This window comes from Lithobates pipiens, unplaced genomic scaffold, assembly GCF_037356315.1.
Source record: "Lithobates pipiens isolate NorthernLeopardFrog02 unplaced genomic scaffold, aLitPip1_a1.2 Scaffold_13, whole genome shotgun sequence".
Lineage (NCBI taxonomy): Eukaryota > Metazoa > Chordata > Amphibia > Anura > Ranidae > Lithobates > Lithobates pipiens.
Genome location: NW_027507718.1, coordinates 368,823,370 through 368,840,989, shown reverse-complemented (window position 1 = coordinate 368,840,989; position 17,620 = coordinate 368,823,370). Strand labels below are relative to the sequence as shown.

General features: G+C 46.4%; 1 protein-coding gene across 1 annotated transcript in view; it reads right to left on the bottom strand.

Moving 5' to 3' along the window:
* GALNTL6 (polypeptide N-acetylgalactosaminyltransferase like 6) overlaps positions 1 to 17,620 on the bottom strand; it is a 1,867,045-nt gene that overhangs the window by 110,892 nt on the left and 1,738,533 nt on the right. The window lies entirely within an intron of this gene.

Sequence of the window (17,620 nt, the reverse complement as noted above, 5' to 3'; positions counted from 1 at the left end):
CACAGCACAGTATACATCTGTATATACCCCTTTAACTCTGCTGTTTTCTTGTTATTGTCTGCGTGCCCTGACCGCAGTATACACCGTGATATTCACCTCACCTATATAGCTAGTGGTCCATCTTTAACAATAGAGCTTGCAGTCAGCAGTGTCACTCAGGAGATAGTGCGTGCTGTGTGCCTGCTCTGTACCCAGTACATACCGCTATTATCCACCTACATAGCTGTTCTCTATTTGGGCCCGATTGACATCTGCTGGAGTTATTGGAAGTTGTGTGTGCTTCCAGCACAGCACAGTATACATCTGTATATACCCCTTTAACTCTGCTGTTTTCTTGTTATTGTCTGCGTGCCCTGACCGCAGTATACACCGTGATATTCACCTCACCTATATAGCTAGTGGTCCATCTTTAACAATAGAGCTTGCAGTCAGCAGTGTCACTCAGGAGATAGTGCGTGCTGTGTGCCTGCTCTGTACCCAGTACATACCGCTATTATCCACCTACATAGCTGTTCTCTATTTGGGCCCGATTGACATCTGCTGGAGTTATTAGAAGTTGTGTGTGCTTCCAGCACAGCACAGTATACATCTGTATATACCCCTTTAACTCTGCTGTTTTCTGGTTATTGTCTGCGTGCCCTGACCGCAGTATACACCGTGATATTCACCTCACCTATATAGCTAGTGGTCCATCTTTAACAATAGAGCTTGCAGTCAGCAGTGTCACTCAGGAGATAGTGCGTGCTGTGTGCCTGCTCTGTACCCAGTACATACCGCTATTATCCACCTACATAGCTGTTCTCTATTTGGGCCCGATTGACATCTGCTGGAGTTATTGGAAGTTGTGTGTGCTTCCAGCACAGCACAGTATACATCTGTATATACCCCTTTAACTCTGCTGTTCTATAAAAAAGGCATCTGCAGGAGTTAGTGGGTGTTGTGTGCCTCCAGCACAATATAAACTACCCAACTACTGTTTTACCCAACTCCCTTCAGGCCATTACCATGTCTGGAAGGCCAGCAAGGAGAGGCAGACAGGCGCGAGCCGATAAAAGAGGGCAAGCAGGCTCTGTGTCTAGAGACAACAGTGCTGGTCGGGGACGCGGTGCATTGTCATCAGCACGTGGCCATGGGACATGCTTGTCCTTCTTTTCTGCAGCTGGACATGTTGAACCGCAACATGCCAACGACTTGGTAGAGTGGATGACCAAGCCCTCTTCATCCTCCTCATCCTCTCTCACCCAGTCTCAGGGTAGTAGAAAAGCAGCTGCCAACACATCGTCGTCCCTCCTCTCAATGTCATCATCAGTGACTCCTTCCCTAGACCCACCACGTCCTCCTGAGGAGTCTCCTGAACTCTTTGAGCACAGTGTTGGGTACATGCTCCAGGAGGATGCCCAGTGTTTGGTGGGCTCTGATGATGACACTCAGCTAGAGGAAGGCAGTAGCGTGAACACAGAGAGAGGGGATGCTCAAGAAGGACAGCAATCTGGCAGTCATGTTCCACAAGCTGCAGCATACTGCCAGGTTTGCTACAGCGATGAAGAGGGAGGGGATGATGAGGGCACTGACTCCACGTGGGTGCCTGGAAGGAGGGAGGAGGAGGAGGAGGAGGAGGAGGCACATGTCCAACGAGGCAGGATGCCCTCCGGGGGCCAGCTTAGGGGCAGCACACTGACTGAATCACACCGCAGAGCTCCGCCTGCGCAGAGCGCTTCCTCTGCGCAGAGCGCTTCCTCTGCGCAGAGCGCTTCCTCTGCACGTTATTCTAAAAGTTCTTTGGTGTGGGCCTTTTTTGAGACGAGTGCATCAGATCGCACCGCTGCTATTTGCAACATATGTCTCAAGTGTATCTCACGTGGCCAAAACATCAGCCGCTTGGGCACCACATGCTTGACCAGACATATGTTGACCTGCCATGCAGCTCGTTGGCAAGCATACCTCAAAGACCCACACCAAAGAACAAAGCGGACCTCTCCTTGCTCCTCATCAGCTGGCATCTCCAACCCCACTAGACCTTCAGTCCTCTCTGAAACCTGCTCTGAGAGGAATGAAGGTGTAGAATTAGGTGTGTCACAGCCAAGTGCTTCCGGGAACTCTGCTAGTGGTACATCCACGTCCGATTATAGCAGACAAATGTCCCTGCCCCAGCTGCTGGACCGGCGGAAGAAATTTACTCCCGGCCATCCACATGCCCAGCGGTTGAATGCTAGCTTGGCTAAATTGCTAGCACTTCAACTGCTGCCTTTTCAGTTGGTAGACTCGGCCCCCTTCCGTGAGTTTGTACAATGTGCGGTTCCTCAGTGGCAGGTCCCCAAACGCCACTTTTTCTCACGGAAGGCAATTCCGGCTCTCTACCGGCATGTGGAAGGCAATGTCCTTGCCTCGCTGGACAGGGCGGTCAGCGGTAAGGTGCATATTACCGCTGACTCATGGTCCAGCAGGCATGGACAGGGACGTTACCTGTCTTTCACGGCCCATTGGGTCACTCTTCTGGCTGCTGGGAAGGATGCAGGACAAGGTGCAGTAGTATTGGAGGTTGTTCCGCCACCACGCCTCCAAAATGCTACTATTGGTTGTGACACACCTCTCTCCTCCACCCCCTCCTCTTCTTCTTCCTCCATGGCCTCTTCCAGTGCTCTGTCCTCAGAACCAGCGGTGCTCCGTAGGCGTTGCAGGGGCTACGCAAGTACGCAGGCAAAACGATGCCATGCCGTGCTTGCGCTGGTTTGTTTGGGGGACAGGAGCCACACTGGGGCGGATGTTTTGTCAGCTCTGCAGGGGCAGGCCGAGAGGTGGTTGACGCCACGCCAGCTTAAGCCAGGAATGGTGGTTTGCGACAATGGCACCAACCTCCTCTCCGCCCTCCGACAGGGACAACTGACCCATGTGCCCTGTGTAGCTCACGTCCTTAACCTGGTGGTGCAGCGGTTCTTGGGCAGGTACCCCGGCTTACAGGATGTCCTGAAACAGGCCAGGAGAGTCTGTGTGCATTTCCGCCGATCATTTAATGCCTGTGCTCGGCTGGCTGAGCTCCAAAAGGAGTTGAACCTGCCCAAGAACCGCCTTATATGTGACATGCCCACCAGATGGAACTCAACATTGGCCATGCTGCAGCGGCTGCACACGCAGCAGAGGGCCATCAATGAGTACCTGTGCGACTACGGCACCAGGACAGGGTCAGGAGAGCTTGGTTTTTTCTCACCACGCCAGTGGGGCATGATCAGGGATGCATGCACTGTCCTGTCACCGTTTGAGGAGGCCACAAGGATGGTGAGCAGTGACAGTGCATGCATCAGTGACACTATACCGCTTGTCCACCTCTTGGAGCATACGCTGCGTGGAATAATGGACAGGGCACTTGAGGCAGAACAGAGGCAGGAAGAGGAGGACTTCCTTGCCTCTCAAGGCCCCCTTTATCCAGACAGTGTTCCTGCTGTGCCACCCATCACACAGGAAGAGGGTGAGGAGGAGGAAGAGGAGGAGGAGGATGATTGTGTCAGCATGGAGGTGGAGGCTGGCACTCAGCATCAGCAGCAGCAGTTTTATAGGGATGATTTACAGTCCCAAGAAACACGTGGACTTGTACGTGGCTGGGAGGAGGTAGCTGCGGATCATGTTGTCCTTAGTGACCCAGAGGACTCCGGACCGAATGCCTCAGCTAACCTACGCTGCATGGCCTCCCTGATCCTGCAAAGCCTGCGGAAGGATCCTCGTATTCTTCGGATCAAGGAGAGGGACCATTACTGGCTGGCCACTCTCCTTGATCCACGGTACAAGGGTAAGGTTGCCGACCTTATCTTGCCATCGCAGAGGGAGCAGAGGATGAGACATCTCCGGGAGGCCTTGCAGAAAGCTCTGTGCAACGCGTTCCCAGAGACTGGGAGGTCACAAACTCCTGGTCCTGGACAACGTGTTGCTGAGGCATCAGTCAGAAGGAGCGGTGGAGAAGGTGGCCGTCTGACTGATGCTTTCAGACAATTTTTTAGTCCGCAGCCCCAAGGTATGATTGGTTCCAGCACCCATCGCCAGCGTCTAATTTACATGGTGCAGGAATACCTAGGGGCAAGGTCAGACTTGGACACCTTTCCCACTGAAAATCCTCTGGCTTACTGGGTCTTGAGGATGGATCACTGGCCAGAGCTTGCACAGTATGCAATTGAGCTACTGGCCTGTCCTGCATCCAGCGTTCTTTCGGAACGCACCTTCAGTGCTGCTGGTGGCTTCGTTACCGATCACAGGGTGCGCCTGTCCACCGAATCAGTTGATCGACTGACCTTCATCAAGATGAATCAGTCTTGGATCACCCACAGCTACCAAGCACCTGAAGCTGATGTAACCGAATAATTTTTTTTGAAATACCACATCCCTTCAAGACTGCCTATGCTGATGCTGAGTGACTGTCCTGTTATGTTGACTGTCTATCCTCTTCCTCCTCCGCTGATATGTTGGAAGAACATTTTTGGTTCTGGGTGATGCCAGCAGCCCAATTTTTTAAGTAAAATTTTTGATGCAATGCTTTGCAGCAGGGCTAATTCCTGCAAAAAAACTAGAGTATATGGCAGAGGTTGCAGTGTGATGGCACCAGTGCCTAAGGCCCAATTTTTCTGCCCCTGTTTAACAGGGGCGTTTAAGTAAAATTTTTGATGCAATGCTTTGCAGCAGGGCTAATTCCTGCAAAAAAACTAGAGTGTATGGCAGAGGTTGCAGTGTGATGGCACCAGTGCCTAAGGCCCAATTTTTCTGCCCCTGTTTAACAGGGGCGTTTAAGTACAATTTTTGATGCAATGCTTTGCAGCAGGGCTAATTCCTGCAATAAAACTAGAGTATATGGCAGAGGTTGCAGTGTGATGGCACCAGTGCCTAAGGCCCAATTTTTCTGCCCCTGTTTAACAGGGGCGTTTAAGTAAAATTTTTGATGCAATGCTTTGCAGCAGGGCTAATTCCTGCAAAAAAACTAGAGTATATGGCAGAGGTTGCAGTGTGATGGCACCAGTGCCTAAGGCCCAATTTTTCTGCCCCTGTTTAACAGGGGCGTTTAAGTACAATTTTTGATGCAATACTTTGCAGCAGGGCTAATTCCTGCAATAAAACTAGAGTGTATGGCAGAGGTTGCAGTGTGATGGCACCAGTGCCTAAGGCCCAATTTTTCTGCCCCTGTTTAACAGGGGCGTTTAAGTAAAATTTTTGATGCAATGCTTTGCAGCAGGGCTAATTCCTGCAAAAAAACTAGAGTGTATGGCAGAGGTTGCAGTGTGATGGCACCAGTGCCTAAGGCCCAATTTTTCTGCCCCTGTTTAACAGGGACATGTAATTACAATTCTTGATATAATATTTCACAGGAGGGCCCCTTCCTGTGCCCACCCAGAGTAACTGTGAGGACTTATAGTGTTGTGGCACCAGCACCACAACCACCAAAGGTCAATTTTTCTACCACTGTTCAACAATGGCATGTAATTACAATTCTTGATATAATCGTTCACAGCAGGGCGCTCCAGCGGCCACCAAGAGTCACTTTGAGGGCTTACAATGTTGTTGCAAAACCAACACCTTGTTCCGCCATTTCTGCAGAGCATATAGGGCAGGCCCCTACTTTCAAACATCCAATTTACAAACATCTCCTACTTGCAAACGGAAGGAGACAACAGCAAGTGAGATGAAAAAAGATGGACGACAAAACAAATTATACAGGGGTGATAACCCTTCCCTATGTTTTCCAAAAAGCTTAAAGATATTTTTTTTGACTGGAGCTACACTTTAAAAATGTACCGGTTGAAAATGACAAACAGATTCAACTTAACACAACAAACCTACACAGTCCCTGTCTTGTTTGCACCGCCTGTATACTGCTGTTCTGAGTATATAGGGCCTGGGGGCCACACGCATTTCCTTTTTTTTAATATGGGTACAGGGTTCCCCTTAATGTGCGTACAAGACCCAAATAGGCTGGTAATGGGCAGGGAGGGCTACCCATGCCATTTTTCTGAATGATTTTCAACCATATTGCAGGAACCAGATATAACATTAAAACCGCAAGCAGTTTTAAATGGTGTTATTTCCGTTTAATGTCATTTTGTGCAGGGACTGTTCTAAACACGGGAAACACGTGGCACTTCACAGGCATACTATAGACACCCCCCAGGCACCATATTTAAAGGAATATTTCACTTTTTTTTTTCACTTTAATCGTCATTAAAATCAGTGCTCCCGCCAAAACGGTAGTTTTTAAAACTTTTTTTTGCAGTGACCCATGTCCCCTGAGGCAGGAGGCAGATCGCCAAACCCTTTTTAGCATACTATCTTGCATATTAGCCGTTAAAATTAGCACTTTCCAATTCGAACGTTCGAGTCCCAATGGGGTTCTAACGTTCGTACCGAACGCGGGGGTCGTTCGCAAGTTCTGGTGCGAACCGAACCGGGGGGTGTTCGGCTCATCCCTACTAAGCAGTGTAAAACAAAAGACAACAAGGGCAATATTCCAGAGTAGTAAGTTACCTCTTACTTGGTAAATAGGCTATTGGATCCCAAGGCCAGTCTCTTGTTGTCTGTTGGTCAACCTGCCTAGTTGCTAACGTCCCATATGTTGTGGAGTCTCTTGGTCTAATGGTACAGTCTGCAGAACTGGTAATGATGACAATGCAGGTCACCCATTCTCTTAATTCAACCTGCCTAGCTGCTTTTGACCCTAATGCTAGTCTCTCCTGGTCAATAGATACAAATTGACTAGCTGCTAAACATGCCAATGCTGGTGTCTTATGGCAGTGTTGCCAATCGCCCATTAATTTACAGGCAGTCCGTAAATTTAAGCGCATTTTTGGGCTGCCTGTAAATATTCGTTACAGGCACAGCTGCCCGTAAAAAAAATGTTCGCAAGCCAACCATGCAACTACGCATGTGCCATTCTGAAGCCGGCTGGGCATGGGAGAGCTCGTACACACTCAGCTGGGTGGTGCATGTGCAGTAATGTAAAGGTGCCGCCTGGCACTATTTTTTAATAGAAGCCAGTCCACTCTTCTTGAACCTTGCCGCAGAGGCACTTAGTTCACTCCCCACAGAAGTCAGCAGGGGAGGAGCCAAGGAGGGGTGAGGCGAGTGACACTGATGTGTGTGTGGGGGATAGCAAAAAGGGGGCAGAGGAGGATATTACTCGGGGGGGGGGGGGGGGTAAAGCCATGCAGGGAGCAGATGAGGACACTGATGCACTGCCCTGTGGAGAGGTGAAAGGGGCACAGGAGGAGGACACACTGATGTGGGAAGGTAATATGAAGGTAGACAGAGTAGAAAGCTACTGTGAGAGGGTGAGGAGGACACTACTATATCCACAGTCTCTATCCACCTCCTGTTTCATGTCCGCAGCCTCTGTCCACCTCCTGTATCATGTCTACAGCCTTTGTCTAACCCCTGTATTATGTCTACAGCCTTTGTTCACCTCCTGTACCATGTCCCCAGCCTCTGTTCACCTCCCGTATCATGTCCGCAGCCTCTGTTCACCTCCTGTACCATGTCCACAGCCTCTGTTCACCTCCTGTATCATATTCACAGCCTCTGTCCACCTACTCTATGAGGTCCACAGCCTCAGTCCACCTCCTGTATCACGTCCGCAGGTTTTGTCCACCTCCTGTATCATGTCTGCAGCCTTTGTTCTCCTACTGTATCATGTCTGCAGCCTCTGTTCACCTCCTGTATCATGTCTGCAGCCTCTGTCCACCCCCTGTATCATGTCTGCAGCCTCTGACCATCTCTTGTCTTTTATCGTGTCTGCAGTCTCTGAGGGGGAGTCCAGAGCTGCCAAGCTGGAGCCGTCTGACTGAGCCCAGCACGGTGCACCTGAGAGGTCAGTGACGGCGCCGCTAGGCCAGGCTGTGGGGAGGGGGGGTTGCTGATGTAAGGGGGAGTGAATACAATAATTTAATGGGTTACTGATCTAAAGGTTCCCCCTCTATTTTATTACTCCCCCTCAGCTTAGTGTATTCACTCTGCGGAAGGTGGTCTCTAGTCCCCAGAGCCCCCATACATCATTAGACTTTCCCTGTAGATCATGATGCAGAGTTCCCCTTTACATAAGAGTTCCCTTTCACTGTAAGGGGGAATTCTGCAGGCTCTGATATAAGGGGGAACTCTGTGCTGGCTAGGTTATAGTAACCTGGCCTTCATCTCAATGGAGAAATATTTTATAGTTTTTTGACTTTTGTTTAACTTAAACACATTGCTAATAGCACTAGCTATGTGTTTATAATTTAAATATTGATATTTGCACTGTTTAGCCCTAAAAACTGTCATGTTAGGTACTTTTTTGCAGTGTCAGTAAAACAAATGTTGCTCAGTCATTAAATGTCATGATGTTTGCCAGTAAAAAATTGGTGCCGTTTGTAAATGTTGGCATCCTGCCAGTAAACTTCACTTCTGGGGGTTGGCAATACTGTCTTGTGGTCTCCTGTTAAAACCTCCAATCAATGAAAGTGAAGCGCTTAATAAGAAGTACAAATATGATATCCCAAATAAAAGATCCCAATGCTGGTGTGTCTTATGGTCTCCTGATAAAACCTGCCTAACTGCTAGTAGCCTCACTGTTGATGTTTTATGGTCCCCGATACAAACTGCCTAACTGATAATACCCCTAATACTGAGGTGTCTCATGGTCTTATGATACAACTTGCCTAACTGCTAGTGACCCCAATGCTGGTGTGTCTCATGGTCTTTTGGTATAACCTACATAACAGCTAATTACCCAAGTGCTGGTATGCCTCATGGTCTTCTAATAAAACCTGTCTAACTGCTAGTAACCCCAGGTTTGGTGCCTCATAATCTCCTGATAAAACCTGCCCAACTGCTAGTAGCTTCAATGTTGGTATATGATGGGGTCCTACTAAAACCTGCCTAACTGTCAGTAACTCCTGTGTTTTTGTGTCTCAGGTCTTTAAAACAACCTTATTAGCTGCTAGCAACCTTAAAGCGGAGGTCCACCCTAAAATGGACCTCCGCTCATCGGAATCCCCCCCCCTCCGGCGCCACAATCGGCACCTTTCAGGGGGGAGGGGGGTGCAGTTACCTGGATAATCCAGGTAACTGCACCCACTTCCGGGCTAGCTCTCTGCGGAACGAGCGTAGGTTACGCCCCCGTTCCGCAAGCGCCCGCCCCCTTCAGCAAGTGCCCCGCTGCCTGCTGGGAAACACACAGCTCCCAGAGGCAGCGGGGACCGTCCGGATTGCGCCGCGCGGCTCGCGCATGCGCAGTAGGGAACCGGGAAATGAAGCCGAAAGGCTCCATTTCCTGATTCCCATACCCAAGATGGCGGCGGGACCCGGCAGCTGAGCGAGCGATCGGCTTCGGGTGCCGACATCGCGGGCGCGCTGGACAGGTAAGTGTCACTATTTAAAAGTCAGCAGCTGCAGTATTTGTAGCTGCTGGCTTTTAAAAAAAAAAAAAAAAACGCGGAGTCCCGGTGGACTCCCGCTTTAATGTTGGTGTCTTATGGTCTCATGATAAAACCTGCCTAACTGCTTCAGTTTAAGGTAAGCCTAGTGTGATAGTTATGAGGTCTGTAAAAAATAAAATAAATAAGTGATGAATTTCTTATTAAAGAAGTGTAAGAATTTCTTATTCTGCTTTCTTTACATGACACTCCATAAAGGTCTAGCTGTGAATCAACCCTGCTTATCCTTGTGTTGTCCCTTGCAGTCCTTTCAGGGGATCACATGTACCTGTATGGGCTGCTGTAAACATTCTACATGCAAGCATGCCTGTAACCAAATGCAATGTTTAGGGAAACGTGTAACACATGTAAAGATGTTAATGTGGTAATATGTATTTTAATAATTGTAGATTCCATTGTCTCATTGTCTGAAGGAGCAAGTGCAAGCAAGAAGTTCACCTGTGAAATATATAACAATGCCACTAGCCTGCCATCACTCTACTCATGTATTTGTATTTCTCTTGAAAAGAAGAAAGTAAGGGGGGATATGATTAACATGTATAAATACATACAGTACATAGGCGATCCATATAGTGAAGTTAGTGTAGAGTTATTCACTTTCAGGTCATTAGAGGACAAGGAGGGCACTTTTTACAGCTGGAGGAAAATAGATTTAACCTTCACATACAGAAAGGCTTCTTCACAGTAAGAGCTGTGAAAATGTGGAATAAACTCCCTCGAGAGCTGGTTTCGGTCAGCTCAGTAGATTGTTCAAAAAAAGAGCTGGATGCATTCCGAAATATATAACTGGATATTAATATTTAGAGGTAATAACAACAGGGGTAGTTGATTCAGGGAATATCTAATTGCCTCATGGGGGATCAGGAATGATTTTTTTTTCCACTGGGGTGAATTGGTTGATGCTTTATTTTTTTGCTTTCCTCTAAACCAACTGTGGGTATAGGATTCTGTATATGGAGGTTTTCCATTTGTGTGTATTTTTTTTTATTGGTGGAACTAGATGGTCTCTTTTTTCTACCTGACTAACTATGTAACTATGTGTAGCACCCGCCTCGTTCAGAGTAGGATGCTAGGAAAATTTAGTTTAGCTCCTCTATAAACAGTGAAGCAGAGGTTGATTGCTTAGGGGTGCTCAGTGTTTCATAAGCTGCTTTTCTGCTACTCCTCCCTGTCTTCTAGAGGTTTGTAGAAGCATATTGGGAGGGAGGCAGGGCAGGCAGCCTGAATATTTATGGGACTCCTACCAAACCCTGGGGAGAGATGCCCAGAAGGTGGAGGGAGAGCCCATAAGTAGTCTGAGTCCAGTCATGCAGGAGAAGACCCCTGTCCAGTGGACATGGAGGGTGATTGGCGTGGTGGTGGTGGTGGGGGGGGGGTTACTGGAACCAATTCCCTTTATGGCTCACTCTGCAGCAGCTGAAATCTGGTTTCTTCTCTCTCTTCCACTGGCTTTCAACTGCTGCAGAGAGAGCCGTACAGGGGATAGGTTCCAGTAGTTGCTCTCCCACCACACTGATCACCCTCGCTGTGCACCATATGTTTCTTCCTGCTTCCCAGACACCCCTATGTACTCCCTACCCCCACAGTGCTGTCAGCTTCCCTTCTCTCCTTCCCACAGGCAGCTGTGTGCACACAATAGGATCTTTCAGGAGGGAGAGTACGGAAAGGGTCTGCTAAATGTCATATTTACCAGCCCATTCCCTTCCTGAATGAACACAATGAGTGATCACTACCGACCACCCACTGTGTTCATTCATAACTAAAGCATAGTAAACTGTGTTTATTTTGGTGGGGACCCTGTCAAGTTGGCTGTATGGAGCCCTGTGTTTTATAACAGCAGCCCTGGTTCCAGTTACAGTTCACCAGTGGTATCCCATGCTCCCCATTCCTATCCAAGTTCATGTTCCAATAAAAACCCTATAGAAAAACCCCTAGACTGTTTCCTGAACCAGTGAAAGAATGAAGAAAATGTTGTGTGCCTGGCTGTATGTGCCACAAAGGGGGGAAATAGGACCACAATCACCAGCGGCTCTTTAGAAGCTATGCTACATATGTAACTATGGATATTGGGATAATAATGGGAATATTTTGCATTCTATTTTGCATTGTCCTAGATATTGCTATATCTTTTAGGGTTGTTTTGTCCTATTATCTTATACAGGGACCATGAAATGATTTAAAATGACAAAGCTTCATTTAAAAAAAATGTAAATGAGAAACATGGTATACTTACCTGCTCTGTGCAATGGTTTTACACAGAGCAGCCCTGATCCTCTACTTCTGGGGTCCACTGCCAGTGCTCCAGGCACCTCCTCTTCAGCAAGTGCCCCCCATGGAAAGCCACTTTCTATGGGGGCACCCAAGCACGCTCGTCCCAAGCTGCCCTGTCTGCATCTATCGACACAGAGAGGGTGGCATAGCCATGCGCCCCCACTTGCCCGGTACAGCATTTGATTGACAGCAGCAGGAGCCAATGGCTCCCACTGTTATCAATCTGCCCAGGGATGAGGGAGACAGCAGCGAGAGCCACTGCTCTTGTGCGCATTGCTGGATCGGATCAGGCACATGTAAGTATAAGGGGAGGCTTTGGGGAATTTTGCAGCACCAAAGGTTTTTCACCTTAATTAAAAGAGTACATTAAGGGGAAAAAACTTAAAGCGGAGCGCCACCCAAAAGGCGAAGCCCCGCTTGTTTTCATCCTCCTTCTCTCCACTGCCACATTTGGCACTTTTTGGGAGGAGGGGGGAGCAGGTACCTGGTTTTGACAAGTACCCACTCCCACTTCCTGGTAGGACCGTCACATGCCATTCTACGCCATTTCCAGCCCCTTCCCCCGCTGCTTTCTCGGACACACAGAGGTCCCAGAAGACGGCGGGACCATTCAGAAAGCACAGGGCAACTCGTGCATGCATCGTAGGAAACAGGCTGTGAAGCCGCCATGCTTCACTTCCTGTCTCTTACTACAGATGCCAGCTCCTGCACCCAAAGCCAATTGAAAAATCGGCTAGGGGTGCAGACATTATGAAATCCCTGGATAGGTAAGTGTCCATATATTAAAAGTCAGCAGTTACAGTATTTGTAGCTGCTGACTTTTATTTTTTTATTTTTTTACAGACATTACAGCAGGCCTGAGGCTTCCCCTCAGACCACCATTCATCCACAGCACACTGTGCCAGTGCAACAGTGCATTACAGGCCTCCTTTGACCACTGACAGTGGCATCCAGGGCACTGTGGATTACAGGCCATCCCCCCGACTCCTATCCAGCACTGTGCAGTAGCATTGCAGGCCTACTCAGACCACTGTCCGGAGCAGTATGCAGCATTACAGGCCTTCTCAGAACACCATCCAGAGCACTCTGCAGCATTACAGGCCTCCTCAGACCCCACTCCAGAGCACTATGCAGTATTACAGGCCTCCATGCCAGACAACTCATCCCAAAATTCATACAAAGATAAGAACAGTACACTTAACTTCACTTTTGTTGAGAACAGTCTTATCTATGCACATTGCAGGTATTTTATAACAAATTTTCTTGCAGTCAGATTGCAATGCATACTTTTTGTTATTCTGAAGTAATAACTGTTTGTCATGTTGTGCACCACTAAGTCACTGAATCTTAATGAGAGTCATTTCAGACTATCTCTCAGCTGTTGCTTTTCCAGAATAACTTTTCCCCTCTAATTCAACCCCACAGATACATAAAACCTCCAACAATGGGCCAAGTCAAGCTTGTGCACCACCACAATAAACTACTTGCACTGCTCTTTTAAGTGTTTCAAAATACAAAATTGAGGCCAGGGAGAATGCCATAGCAAAATGGATTGTGTGCACCGGATTACCAATCAGACTGATCTGCTTCTCTATGCTGCGTGTTTGGGGAGATGCTCTGCCTACTTGGGTCCTCTGTGGCATTTTGAAAGAAACTGAAAACTTGAAAGACTGGCTGCTTTGATGTGGATGGTGCTTCTTCCATTTCCTGTGATTTTTCAATATTCTCCACTTATTACACATCTTCAGAGTCAGACAAATCCTCATCTTATAAGTGGGGCAGTGTGGATTTTCTTATGGCACAGGCATAATCCTCTGCCTTCTTAAGCAGTTCCTGAATATTATCTGCCACATCAACAATTGTTTTCACAGACCGCAGAAATGACAAAAAAAACAAGCAGCTGCTGTAAGCACTGGCGAGAACATTTTTATCAGTTACTTGGATCTAAGAATGAATGAAGCAAAACATTGGTTCAAATTCTCTTTCATATCTGTGGAATTGTGGCACACTCTCGGTAGCTAGTGTTCTGTTTAAAGTCCTCGAGGTGGCTGAGTAGAGATTAGATCAAAGAGGGCAGGGACATGGACATGGTCTCACTCTGGAGGGTTTTAATATGTTCCACTCCGCAAAAGGCAGCAGTAGGTCATGCATTGATGTGAGCTTTTTCAATTTAACTAGGAAGAAAGCTGTGTCCCATCCTATGTTATTTGCGATTTGGCAGTGCGACTTTTTAAGTTTGAGGACTAGGAATCTTTCAGTTATGTTGAATGTACTGGTAGCATTACTTGACCAGTTTGTGGGGCAGTCATTTAAAAGAGTAAAGCCACAATACTCCAATATATTCAGTGTTGCAATGGAATGGAAGACTTGAAGACATTCACTATTGATCTTGCTTTCTCAAAGATTCTTTTAACACTTGCCCCCATGCACCAGACAAAACCACACACGGTGTCTGGTCCAAAATCTTATGGAAATAGTTTTAAACGAGATACAAATAAAGTGCAAAAAAACCCCAAAGATACACCAGTAGAACAGACAGCCCCAAGATCATTCATTTCATATCCATTTGACAATTGACTGCCTGTCATGTAAAAGAATAATAAAAATGGTTCACCGCAGATCATTCATTTTGGACTCAGTCTTGACTCACAGTCATTTTCTGTCATTGGGGAGTCTTCCTTACTAGAGCTGGGTGGTTCGTCTGCTGCTGCTGTGGTTTGTTTAAATGCTGCCACCTTACTACTCCTATTTTCTGTTATAATGCTTAGGATCTTCCTCTTTGATATGTCCCACTCGTGCAAGCATTGTCCACATAGTGATTTAATTGACTGTGCAGTGTGTGGGTGCCTGGGTGGGATGGACTTTGGGCTACTTGTTCTCAACAACAGAAAAGTAACATAGCATGCATTTATAGCAAGGAATGAAGCCGTTTGACTCAAAAAAGCAATATTTTTGTAACAAAACTTGGTTTTACAGAGTAAAGATGTTATATAACAGTTAAATCTGTGTCTGTATAGGTTGTTCAAACCATAAATAATATTATTTACTTTTTATTTACTCCTTGAGTTTATGAGTTTTGAAATTGCTTAAATAATGCATTATTTAACTAAACACATTAGATTTTAGTCGACTAAAATGTCCTACATGTATTAGAGATTTAGTCAACTAAATACAACTAAAACTTAAACAAAAGCAGAAGACTAAAATGGAACTAAAACTAAAATGAAATTTTAGTCCTAAGACTAAAACTAAATTAAAATTTGCTGCCAAAATTAACACTGAGTACATGCCAACCACCTCATCAACCTACACTACAACATGTGTATTTGATTTTTATTTGTGTACTGTGACTTTACATATTAGGCCTTTTTATTTTACTATTTTTTTCCTTTTTTTATATATTTTCTGTGTAAATTATGAGGCTATTGAGGGACTTTTTTGGCAGTCAAAAGGGTTCAGGAGTGTTAAAAATGAACTTCTATAACCATTAGGGGCCATTTAACCACTTCAGTTCCGGACCAATAAACACCTTAAGGACCAGAGGTCTTTTTGCAATTTCGCACTGCGCTGCTTTAACTGGTAATTGCGCGGTCATGCAATATTGCACCCAAACTAAATTTGCGTCCTTTTCTTCCCACAAATAGAGCTTTCTTTTGATGGTATTTGATTGCCTCTGCGATTTTTTTTTTTTGCGATATAAATGAAAAAAGAGCGAAAATTTTGAAAAAAAAAGATATTTTCTTCTTTTTGTTATAAGAAAAATCGAATAAACTAAATTTTAGTCATACATTGAGGGCAAAATTTATTCAGCCACATGTCTTTAGTAAAAAAAATGTCAATAAGCGTATATTTTTTGGTTTGCGCAAAAGTTATAGCGTCTACAAACTAGAGTACATTTTCTGGAATTTACACAGCTTTTAATTTATGACTGCCGATCTCATTTCTTGAGGTGCTAAAATGGCAGGGCAGTACAAATCCCCCCCAAATGACCCCATTTTGGAAAGTAGACACCCCAAGGAAATTGCTGATGGGTATGTTGAGCCCATTGAATATTTATTTTTTTTGTCCTAAGGGATTGAATAATGACAAAAAAAAAAAAAAAAATTTTTTTTTACAAAAAGTTGTCACTAAATGATATATTGCTCACACATGCCATGGTTATATGTGAAATGACACCCCAAAATACATTCTGCTGCTTCTCCCGAGTACGGGGATACCACATGTGTGGGACTTTTTGGGAGTCTAGTCGCGCACGGCACCCCGAAAACCAATCACCACCTTCAGGATTTCTAAGGGTGCAAATTTTTGATTTAACTCCTCACTACCTATCACAGTTTCGAAGGCCATAAAATGCCAAAATAGCACAAAACCCCCCCAAATGACCCCATTTTGGAAAGTAGACACCCCAAGCTATTTACTGAGAGGCATGTTGAGTCCATGGAATATTTTATATTTTGCCAAAAGTTGCGGGAATATTACAAACTTTTTTTTTTTTGCACAAAGTTGTCACTAAATGATATATTGCTCACACATGCTATGGGCAGAAGTCAAATTACACCCCAAAATAAATTCTGCTGCTTCTCCCGAGTACGGGGATACCACATGTGGGGGACTTTTTGGGAGCCTAGTTAACTAGCTACCTAGCGACACTAGCGACACTGATGCAGCGTTCAGAAAAATTATCGCTTAGTGACACTGGCAAAAGGGGGTGAAAGGGTTAACTAGCGGAAATCAGGGGGTTAAAACCATTATTGGGTAGTATATCGGGGTACCTAGCGCTATAAAAACCTGGCGGTGAACCTAAAAAAATAACTAGCTACCTAGCGACTGTAGCGACACTAATGCAGCGATCAGAAAAACGATCGCTTAGTGACACTGGCAAAAGGGGGTGAAAGGGTTAACTAGCGGCAATCAGGGGGTTAAAAACATTATTGGGTAGTATATCGGGGTACCTAGCGATATAAAAACCTGGCGGTGAACCTAAAAAAATAACTAGCTACCTAGCGACACATGCAGCGATCAGAAAAATGATCGCTTAGTGACACTGGCAAAAGGGGGTGAAAGGGTTAACTAGCGGCAATCAGGGGGTTAAAAACATTATTGGGTAGTATATCGGGGTACCTAGCGCTATAAAAACCTGGCGGTGAACCTAAAAAAATAACTAGCTACCTAGCGACTGTAGCGACACTAATGCAGCGATCAGAAAAACGATCGCTTAGTGACACTGGCAAAAGGGGGTGAAAGGGTTAACTAGCGGCAATCAGGGGGTTAAAAACATTATTGGGTAGTATATCGGGGTACCTAGCGATATAAAAACCTGGCGGTGAACCTAAAAAAATAACTAGCTACCTAGCGACACTAGCGACACATGCAGCGATCAGAAAAATGATCGCTTAGTGACACTGGCAAAAGGGGGTGAAAGGGTTAACTCTAGGGGCAATCAGGGGGTTAAATCTTTATTGGGGGGTGATAGGGGGCTACCCTGGACCTAACACTAACTGTCCTGACAGTTTTTACTGTCACAACTGACACTGAATGCATTGATCAGTAAAGAAATGATCAATGCAATCAGTGACACTGTGACTGGGGGGGGAGGGGGGGCGGGGGGGGGATCGGGGGGCGATCGGGGGGGGGGATCGGGGGGGGTTTGTGTGCCTGTGTGTACCTACATGTCAGTGTAGTGTTCGTGCAGACTTACTTTTACTCTTCTCCTCGTAGTCCGGTCAAAAAGACCGCCCCGAGGAGAATGACATCACTTCCTCCTTCCTGTGTAAACAATACACAGGGGAGGAAGCTTCTCATTGGCCAGGAGCGATCCAGAGGGGGTGGCCGAAAACGAACGGCCATCCCCTCATCACGGATCGCTGCTGGACCGAATCGGACCGCCGTATCCAGCGGGAGGGGGTCCGATGGGA